Raw genomic sequence first — 8,917 nt, 5'->3', positions numbered from 1 at the left:
CCTGCCTCGGCCTCCCAAAGTGCTGGGATTACAGGCGTTAGCCACCGTGCCCGGCCCCATGACTTCATCTTAAGTTGATCATCTTCAAAGTCCCTATTTCCAAATGAGGTCACATTCCAAAGTACTGGGAGTTAGGATTTTAATATGCGTTTCTGAGTGGACACAAGTCAGCCCGTGGCTGTGGGTGTCACCGGGTCCTGTGGGCAATCCAGCCCCTGAGTTCCTCCCCAGCCATTCCCTGGGACCTGGGGGCATCTTGGACTTTTTGGCTGTCCACTTGACGATGCCATTTTCCCTTGCCCTGACCTCTAATCCCTGCAGAATTTTTTGCTAGTTGGGCTGTCAAGACCCTCAAAATAGCTGTGATGAGCCCACAGTCAACTCTCAGCCTCAAGAAGACCCTTGCCCAAATGTCCAATGCCACCCTCGAGGAGTTGGTGCAACATTATGGCCATTTGTGCATCCATTAGTGCTGCTGTGTCCCTCTGAGGCTCAAGAATGAGCTAATGGGCTGGGCTGCACCCAACACTGCCCATTGGCTGTAACTGGCCTTTCTATGCAAGGGTTGTCATTTGGAGCTTAGAGGCACGCAGGAACCCTCTCCCCAGCATGAACCCTCTGAGAGAAGGCAGGCCAGCCATTCTGAAAGGGCATTTTTAGCAGGTCAGGCCTTCCGTGGCATACCGAGTAAAAATAAGCCAGGGGCTGTGTGGCACTTCCTGGCTCCTGGGACCACTCTGTGGCCGTGTTCTGCTGCCCTATTCTTTGAAGTCAATTCTGCTTTCAGGCAACCTCCTGAAATTTGCATCCAGCTGCTGCAAGAGGCCTGTGGCTGTGTTTCTGAGCCCTTTGCTGGGCCTCCCCACCAGACAGAAGATGGGTCCAGCCTCTGCCTTTCCCCTAAAGCCACCGCTCATGAGCCAAGATCAGATCTCTATCCGATGACCTAGAGCAGACAACTTTCTCTGGCTCCACTCCAAGCTCAAGGCCTGTGCCCACCTTGGAAAGAAAAGCGGCTTTTCAGGATGCCTGCATGAGTGTGAGGAGTAAATGCCTCTCCTCATTCCACCTGCTCTGGATTATTTTCAGCCTCTCAGGCATACATCCTCCTCCTCAACTCCTTTCCCATAAACAAACACGCAGGGGTAGATCCGGGTCAGTGACACTGGAGATGGCCAGCCCAGAAAATCCCAACACTTCTCCTCGCAGTCACTGTCTGTCTCTCAAAATAATTCAGGCTGGTTTTCCGGGTTGTAGAGTTTCATTTTTCCTCAATATGCTTTGTCACCATAAAATACACTTAAAGTCTGTAAAGTATTAAGAGGAGACGTTCAGGGTTTACTCTTCCCATCCAGCATTGTAACATTTCTTAAGGGTGGCACCTGGAGCTGGTCTTATGCCTCTTTCTTCTGTCTTCAGAGCAACAGGACCAGGTGCCTTTTGCTTGTGTTGTGGTTTAAAAACCTCTGGGCTCATTTTTTCCATGAGCTCTGACTGTCTGCTGATGCAAACAGCTGGCAGGTGTCCCACTCCCATCCACCTCTGTTGAGAGAGGGAGCCAGTAAGTGCAAAGAAATTCTCCAGGGTGTGTAATATTTCTTCCAGAAGTGGGTGTTTTGGGGAAGGAATTGGCCCATATTTACAAAATTATTTGAAAGGTAAGGTTGATTACAAAACAAAAAGAGAGAGAGAGAAGCAGCAATGGATAGACATCTTAAGGATGTATTTAAGAGTTAACCTTATAATTAATTTAATCCAGCATATACATATTACTGCAGTTCTCAGACTGGGTGCTGTGGCGCTGTGGGGCAGCACAGGGAACTCCTGCAGGTGCAGCAGGATATTTTAAATTTTGGGGGGAGCCCATAAAGTCTATGAGAAACTACGTGAACTGCTCACTCCAGGCAACTTACACTTTCAACATGAGATTGCACCCCATTTCTTCTGGCGATGCCATATCTTTGCAGAGTCGGGTTTTTGGAGGTTGCTGTGACAAAAAGCAGTAAGTGAAAATTAGCGTAGAACAGGAAATGTCCAGGCTTGAGAAGTTGTATAGTGCCGAACAGGGGAAACCATCCCACAAGTATGTAACTGTTATTAAGAATGAGATAAAACATTTTTTCTTTTAATTTATGCAGGTCATTTTTTAAAAAGCTACCAAGTTGTTAAGATGTAACTTTTTAAAAACAGTTGAGATAAAATTCACATCACATAAAACTAACCATCTAAAAATGTACAGTTCAACTGGGTAGGGCGGTGTGTACCTGTAGCTCCCTGGGAAGCTGAGGCAAAGAGGGTTGCTCGAGCCCAACAGTTCAAGGCCAGCCTAGGCAACATAACAAGATCCCCATCTCTAAAAATAAATAAAAAATAAAAATGTACAATTCATTTAGTGCAGTGCGTTCACAATGATGTGCAACCATCATCACCACCGTCCAATTTTAAAACATTGTCATTACCGGAAAGGACACTCCAACCCCTTCACTCCCCATTCCCTATGGCCCTCAGCTCCTGGAACCACCCATCTTCTTTCTGCCTCTGTGGATTTGCCTGTTCTGAATATTTGATATGAATGGACCATATGAATGTATGTATACCTACCATCCATATACAATATTGGATAGAAATGTATCATACGACTGTATCATACATATGAACTTATTTAAGTTTCATCCACATTACAGCATGTATCAGAACTTCCCTTAGGGATCCGGTGAATTTTCGCAGCATGCCGAGACTGCGTTTTGTTTATCCATGCATCCGTGGATGGACATTTGGGTTGTTTCCACCTTTTGCTATTGTGAATACTGCTGCCATGAATGTACAAGATTATGTGTGAACGCCTGTTTGCAATTCCACAGGCTAATTCTATATTTAACTTTTTGAGAAACTGCTAGACTATTTTTCCATCAATATTTTTAAAATTATTGGATCCTAACCACTGAATAAATGAAACCGCTGGACGTTTCCTTGGTCTAGGGATGCCATAAAAAGATTACTGATGTACTAAAGGTGCCATGTGCAGAGAACCTCTGATTTTTAGCGGCATTTGCTTGTACTTCTCAGGAGGCACTGTAGGGGGTGCTCTGGAGGGACTCTAAGTGGGGCTCACCCTTGAGTAACCAAAATATTGACTCAAGTTAATAGTACCATGCATTTTAGGGTGAGTGTCAGTAGAGAGGTAACCCCTAAACTATTGAGTGGCTCCCAGAAGGGTGGCGGCCAGCAGGAGGGGACCAGTGCTGTCTTAGATGGGTCACCCAGGAGGGCAGCTGTAAGGAGGTGATATGAAACTGGAAGCAGTGAGGGCAGAGGGATGACACAGCCCCCCAGGAAGAGGCAGCAGCAGTGCAGAGGGCCTGGGGAGGAGGGCGCTGGGTTGAGGAAGAAAGCAAGGAGGGTCAGGGTGGCTGCAGCAGAGACAGTGAGGGTAGCAGAGGCTGGCCAGGAGAGGTGGGCAGGGGTGGGTCGTGGAGAGCCTCTGCATGGTGGGGGAAGGGGCAGAGACTGCTCCGCCCCACGAAGCCTAGAGTGGAGGAGGCAGGGCAACGTGTGCACGGACTGGTGAGCTTGTAACAGAGGAATGTGACCAAGCCTGGGACTGGGGGAGACACCCATGATGGGCTGAGTGGGGCAGACCAGGCAGGCATCAGGGAGTGGTGCAAGGAGAGAGATTTCCAGGCCCCAGGACAGCGTGTGCAACAGTCCTGCAGCACCAAGCTGGAGGAACTAGGAGGAGCCCAGTCAGGGCAGAGGCGGCTGGAGGGCCCGGAGCAGCAGAGGCTGCAGGCCGGAGCTGGAGGGCCAGGCTCATTTCCACCCTGAAAGTGAGGCCAGGGGCGTGTTTTCCAGACATCCCACTGCAAGTGAAGAGTGGGTCCAAGAGGGCCAGGCTTGAGATAGGAATAGCACTCGGTGGTCGTGGGAGGATGGAAAAACCCAAACCACAGCTCAAACGAGTACCAGGCAAAGGAACCTCAGGATAATAGAAAACCCAAGTAAGGGAGAGAAAACAGCCGAAAGCCCTGTCAGGGTGACACGTCCAGGACGCTTCCAAGCAAACACAAATGAGGGATAAAAAGGGTGGTAATCAGGAGGTCCCTGAAATCTCCTCTGTTTTCTAAAATACTTAATGATTATTCCACCCCCTAATTAAAGAGAAGCCCACAAAATCAGAAACGCAAACTTCACTGCGTGTGACTTGTTCTCCCACACAAGTCCAAGCTCTCTCTCCAGTGCCCACTTTTCTCTTTGCAATAAAAGCAAATGGTGCCTTTCACACCATTACCACTTGTCCCTGAATTCTCCCTCTAGACTGTGTCAAGACACCCTGGCTGGGGCTAGGGTCTCATGGGTGTCTGGAGACCCTCCTGAGCCCTCTGGAGACAGGGTGACTGCTGTCGTGACCAGATGGGAGCGACCTTGACTGGGGTCCAGGCACTGGCTCAGGGGACAGAATCACAGGCAGGGAGGCTCAGGATGGAAGAGCTGCCAGGCTTGGTGACCAGACCTGTGGTGATGCTTCTAGACTCAAGAGGAGGCTACAATAACCAGGCCTAGGGGCCACATGTCTGAATTGTTGAAAGTTCTCCACCAAGCGAACAATGAATTAAATGAAGTGTGTTCTGTCCTCTGACTCTCACGCCTAGAGCACAGCTGAGGATTCTCAGCTTCTGGCCCCCGAAGAGCCCCTGCTCTTGCTGCCTTCAGCTCTGTCCTAACCCATGAATGGCCTCACTGGCACATGCGCGAACATCCGGGGCTTCAGGCTGAGCTCCACCCATGGCCCTTGCACACAGCTTTCTCTTGGCTGCACTTGGGGGCTCAGGTGCTCACACCTGTCGTGCAGTTGCCCTCAGGGGAATGAACACGTGCAGTGGCTGCAGGCAGCTGAGGAACATTTGAGCTGGGAATTTCAGCGTCCACAGAGCTTTCTTGATCTATGGGGGTGGGTGTCTCCTGGCCCCATGGACTCCAGGCACTGGGTACACAGGAAGGTCCAAGGAGCAGCAGACTGGAGCCCTTTAACATTCGGGGCCAGGGCAGGTTTGCCTCTTGTCCTGGTCAGGGTGGTGCTGGGACACAGGACTGGATTGAATGTGCAGTGGGGGCCATAAGCCACTCTGTCTTGGCCTTCAGAATGGAAAGAGCTTGTTCACAGAGACAGGAATGCTGCAAAGACCCAGTTTGGGGGTGAAAAGCAAAGACTTATCTCAAATGGGTAGAGGTGCCTTAGGGACATCCTACTGTGCACACCATGTTAAGTTTTGGGGGTTTTCCTCAGAGGAAAGGTCTGGCCTGCAGAGAGAAGCTTAGGGATCTTCGTAGAATACATGGAAGCTTAGTGGGCTTGGATGAGCTGCCTGGGGAAAAAGGGGAGGATCAGGGAGGCTCCAGATTGGGGTTTTAAGAAGCCCCACATTTAAAGACTACAGAGTGGAGGATGAGGGTGCAAAGGAGATTACAACGTAGCATTATTACAATTATAATTCATCCCCTGTCTGCTTGACGGCTTCTGCCATCAGACACAAGCCCCTAGGTAGCTGAACGGTACCCCTCATTCTGTATTCCCAGGACATGGAGTGAATGATCCTGCAGGAAGACTTATGGAACCACTGGGTCAAAGGAGGAGCTGTCTCTGATAAGGAAGTGTTTGTGTAAACAGAAAATATTTGCTTGAGTAAAAGAGCGAGGAGTTGGGTGTCAGGTGGAGATGGGTCTCCCAGAGGTGGTCTGGGAGCCCTTGCGAATCAGGCCCTCAATGTCTCCCTTAAATCGCTTTGTCAGAATTAGTGAAAGCAGAATCTCTGCAGTGAACAAGTTATATTGTTTTAGAAAATAACAGAACACACAGGGAATTCTCAAAAACAACCATGCAAGTGGTGGCAGGAGCGGCTGTTGTAGGGGAGTGAGGAGCCTGCTAGACAGAGAGGAAACTGGGTGCAGAGGCCTGGTGGGAGGGGACAGTGTTTCCAGGTGGCCAGCCCAGCTCAGCTTCGCTCCCCTGCCCCATGGTCATGCCGGCAGGTGGACCCCAGGGGCTCTGGCTTTATTCTGGGGCCTCTGAGAGCCAGGTGAGCCCATGTCGGCTCCACAATGTCACTGAGCCATATGCTTATGAGAGCTAAGTTACTCTAGGACCCTGAGAAGGACAAAGATGAAAATGATTCAGTTTAAAATCTCACTATTCATCCACAGCCTAGCATGTGCCACACACATATAATTATCATCTGCTTGGATCCCCACAGACATCTCGAAGCAGGTACCTCTATCCCACACATCAGGGACAGGCACATGCACCATGGTCGCATCCTGGGACCCCATTTGAGGCAGGTTGGCTGCAAACCCAGAGACCTCTCTATCCTGTCTTCTCCCTGGCCGGCAACCTTCACTGTTCCCTGTGGTACGATGTTAATGGCAGCTTCCCGACACTTCCAGACCAGGGACCTTGGGCTGCCTGCTGGGTCAGTGCTAAATGGCCCCCTATGAAGAAGGGCACAGCTTGAGGACCTGGAGCTCAAGGGATCACCTATTGAGATTCACAGTCAGGACATCCAGTATAGGAGGAAACCGGATTTGGAATTCTTCTGGGAAAGGGGCCAGGAGGCACACAGGGTAGTTGGGGAGTGGGGGCTTGCAAATATCAGCAGACAGCCCCCTTCCCCGACTCCTCCTTCCCACCTCCCATCCGCCATTGTCTCCCCTGGTCGTCCCTCTCCTCTTCACCCGCACTCCCAGGCGAGTCGACAGTCTCTCTGTGGAGCTTCATGCCCTCGGAGCTCACCTCCTGAAAACCTTCAAGTCTGCACCCCTACTGCGCCTCCGTGACTGCGCCCTGCTTTCCACCCAGGATCTGTGCTGATTGGTTTGTTTGTAACCACATCGGGCACATTGTCCATGTAGACACTTCATGAGGTTAATTAATATTGCCCCATTAATCCTCAGGACAGCCACCTCCCAAGTCTGAGATACACAACTTGCCCTATTATTCATTTCATCTTTTTCTTTAAATTGGTCCACTTTTCTTTGGCCCTAAAATGTATTTAAAGCGGAACTTTAAATTACTTTTATACTTGGAAATGCTAACCTTCCCAGCCTGGGACCAAGGACTGCTAACATAAACAGCAATTGCGCTCCCGGAATCCCAGCGGGTCTGGAACTCGAATTCACAATTCCTGTAAAGGCGTTTGTTTTTCTTTTACCAGTTGTCATGTGAATCAGTAAAGCACTTCAAAGTCTGCAGAGGAGCCGGATACCAAACCAGGTTCCTGCAGCCCAGCCCGTGATCTTTGGACTCGATCTGCTCACAGCTGGGAGCTGGCTATTTTGGTCTCCAGGGGCTCTGGTCTCCAGTCCCAGGCACCCGGTACTGAGCCAGCAGCAGACACTCCATAAATACTTGTCAAATGAAGGACACAGATGATTAAATATATGAAATTGGAGCGTTTGATTACTTGACGGTGTGGGCTGTTAGTCAGCCCCAGCAGCGGAGCTGTGTGCCTTGGAGACTGTAGAGGCAGAAAGGTACTTTGCTAGAGCTGAGCCCCGGAAACAGTGCAGATGATTCACTTTCCAGTCCATACATTTTTTTTTTCCCACCAAAATAATAACTATGTTTACTTCCAAGTTATCTTCACAGATTCAAAACTCCAATTATTTTTTAAAACATTAGTTCAAATGTAAGTAACATTTGTGACAAGCTTAAAACAACTATTTGCCACTCCAGCCTTAAGGAGACCAGTTTTAATTTCCAGAGTATGTGGGAAAGGAAGTGGCTCCCTGGTGCCCCCAGGAGGCCCCCGAGCAAGCATCGTCATGTTGGGATGTGTGAGTTCGCTCCAAAGAGCGGCCGGATGGGAGCGTGGAGGCAGTGGGGAGACGCGGCTCCCCGCTACAGGCTGTGAAAGAAGGTCCGTGCCCGATTGGAAGGGGGAGCCTGGAGACGCTAGGTCTGCAGCTTCCAATGCGCTGACTTGGGGCAGCCTCTCTCTTTCCGAGTGACTAACACAAAAACACAGTTAATGTCGTTAAAATACCCTCTCCTTTAGCTCCTCCCTCCTGTCTTCATTATTCATCTCCTGTGGCCAAAAATAAGCCTTCACTCACTGTTGCGTCTCAGGAATGTGTGAGTGTTTTCTGAGGTGTGGACGTGTGCGTGATCTGTGATGCACTTCGGCCTCTAACCCAAACATCCTTCCAAGGCTGGAAATTTTTTTTTTTCCCATATGTGAAAAAAAAATCTTTCCTTTTCAAACCATCTGTAAAAAGAGGCTGTTATTTAGGAAAGGATGAGGGAACTCTTGCATTTGAAATGTACTTTAGATTTGCTGTTGGGTAATTTTTTTTAAAAAGTTACTTTCTAAGAGGAAACTCGTGTAAAAAAGCAAGACATGAACCTGCAGGGAATTAGGCTGACGAGTGAAGAAAGCCAATTTCAAAAAACTAGGCGCTGCATGATTCCTGTATCTAAACATAATATTTCCGAAATAAAACAATTTTAGAAATAGAGGAAAGATTAGTGATGCCAGGGCTCCGGGCTGCGGCTGTAAAATCGCCACAGGAGGGGCCAGGTGGGGGTGGGTACGAGAAGCTACACAGATGATTACATTGTGTAAACCTAATACATGCAAAGGAAGACGAATAAAACAGGGCAAAACTAATAAGATCGGTGACTGTATCAAAGTCAATATCCTGGCTGTGAGACTGTACTTTTTTTTGATAAAGTTTTGCAAAGTGATAGCACTGGGGGAAACTGGGCAAAGTGAATGATTTCTTCCAACGGCATGTGACTCCGCAATTAAGGGAAAAAAAAGCAAAGAAAAGCAGGGCAGCTGATGAGCACGTCGAGGCCCTTCTCACGCCCTGAACACCCAGGGGAGAGCGCAGTGACCCCGCGCGTCTATTCATCTGTCTGCAG

The sequence above is a fragment of the Papio anubis genome, chromosome 4 (assembly GCF_008728515.1).
Source record: "Papio anubis isolate 15944 chromosome 4, Panubis1.0, whole genome shotgun sequence".
NCBI classification, from domain to species: Eukaryota; Metazoa; Chordata; class Mammalia; order Primates; family Cercopithecidae; genus Papio; species Papio anubis.
The sequence above is the reverse complement of the archived record's forward strand: the minus strand, read 5'-3'. Positions refer to the sequence as shown.